Source organism: Hyperoodon ampullatus, assembly GCF_949752795.1.
Source record: "Hyperoodon ampullatus genome assembly, chromosome: 14".
NCBI classification, from domain to species: Eukaryota; Metazoa; Chordata; class Mammalia; order Artiodactyla; family Ziphiidae; genus Hyperoodon; species Hyperoodon ampullatus.
Window position 1 is genome coordinate 65258855 of NC_136927.1, and position 2285 is coordinate 65261139.

The following is a 2285-nucleotide window of genomic DNA, read 5'->3' on the forward strand; positions in this document are numbered from 1 at the left end:
ATTAAAAAGGATAGCCATAAGTTTGGATTCTACCATATCCCGTAAAAGCTCTACTTTTGGGGGGTAAGGAGAACGGTGGCGATGCATAAAATTGATAAGACTATTACTTGCTGTAAAACAATGGAAAGCAGACAATGAATTACAGAAGTTGAGTGATCGCTCCTGAGAGAGAAACGGAGACATATTAGCACATAGTCCACCCCTTCAAGATGGGAAACGCCATTCTGGATATCCTTAGGCAGCCGATTTCACTCTGTGATTTTTCAAATGCTTAGACAAACTGTCGTACTTTTAAAAACAGATCAGCAACTACCTGGAATTAATTATGTCTAGTCTAAACCTCTCTAAAACAAGTTGGGTATTCAAACTCAAATACAGGCTAAAACTTTCATGATAAAGATAAAAGTTACAAACATTTTTCAAGAGTTTTGGTTAAAAGGAACAGCCCACTAATTTCTCTGCAAGTCCAATCCAGATTTTTTTTTTTTAAAGAGACTGCGGAGTTTACGGAAACTTTTTATTTGCTAATTTTTTCAGTAGAAGTTGAACCAATGTGGAAAGGACAAAACCAGAGCATCAATGTCAGACAGCAGCAATATTTTTGATTCCTCTCCCCTCTTCCCCACCTCAAATACCTCACATACTAATGCAAAAACAAGTAAACAAAAAAGAAAAACAAAGCTTTAGAGGTATGTGCAACTGACAATGTATTCTGAAAATTTGTTTTCCCATTTCCTAATCAGTTCTTAAAAAACAATTCACAGCCCCCTTTAAAACTCCTTTTGTGAAAAGGAGCATCTGGTTTTCAGTTCTGAGTCCACATAACAAAGTGACTTGCTAGCAAAACTCATGTAAGTCTGAAAAGGTGGATACCACAGATTTAACCTAGAGTCAAGATTCCTCCCTGCAGTTCCAGGTATCCTCTTCTTTCCACACTTCAGCATTAGCAGACAAGGATAAGCAACAATTGTTACCTCCAAGATCACCAAAGCCACCTTTCCAAAAGCACAAAATATTTTCAGGAGTTTTAAAAAAAAACTCCAAATACCTGATGGTATAGCTCAGTAGAGTACTCGTGTACAGTTAAAGCATTAAAAGCATCAGCCTGTTTTATTTCGTGACAAGTTTATTGAACAGTATTCAAGACTTCATCTATATAAACAAAACTCTCTGCTGAATGAAGCCAAGGCAGTATTTGCTGGCACTGTTGTGGCCATATTGGCAATGAGTTATTTTACTGTGTTTGGTTTCTAAAGTTTGGACTACTACAGAACTGCCAGTAAAACAATTTAAATGTTTGCAAGAGTGGGAAATAATTTTTAAAAGTGATCACTGCCAGAAATTCTTTCCAGAAGACCTGACTAGCAGCAATTTTACATTTTCTTTACAATTTTTAAAGTGTTCTTCAACTGAGTGGATTTATTTTTAAACCTTGACCCACACCTGTACACAGTGGCGGAATCTAATAAAAGGGACTTTGAGTTTGATTAAGGCTTTCGTGCATCCTTATTTTTATCTAAGGTATTTCCACCCAAAATGTATGTTTGCTTACTTCCATACACAGCCCTAGATTTTCATCCAGTGGGTTAAGACTGATCTAATTACACTGTTACCTCTCTGAAATTCTGAGTAAAGTTTCCTAATAGAATTTCCACTAACAATGCTTTGACAACTTGGAGCACAAAGCTAGAAACTACATTTCACTTAACAGTGTTGCATTTAAAAAAAAAAAGCCACTAATAATTATACATCCAAACTACAGTGGAAACACAGAGCACACCTCCAAATTTTGCTTACCAACTGTTTCACTAAAGTTCAGGAAAAGTTTACAAGTTTGCTTATTTATAAAATACATTTTGTAGATTTCTCTAACCCTTTAAGCTAAAAAAAAAAAAGCAAACAAAAAAATGGGGGTGGGGGGGAAGGTTTAAACCTAATGGAAAAGTTTCTCTTCTATTAATGTCAGAGTCACCAAAAACAGGCAATAAAATTTACACATAAGATTGAAAATATCATGATAGTGTTTACAAATACACACCACTTTGAGCGAAGCTTTACAAATCCTTCATACCATACAAAGCAAATGAGAAAATAATGTAAATTTTCACCCCAAACCTAGTTCTTACGAGAAAATTTGCAGGTAAGAGAGGTATGAATAGTTGCACAGAACATATTTTCAAGAATTTTTTAAAAAGTCAAACTCCAATGCCCAGAACAAGATGAACAGTATGCTTAGCAGTTAGCACTATGTTAATAAGTCTCAGATACACAAAAATCAAGTACCA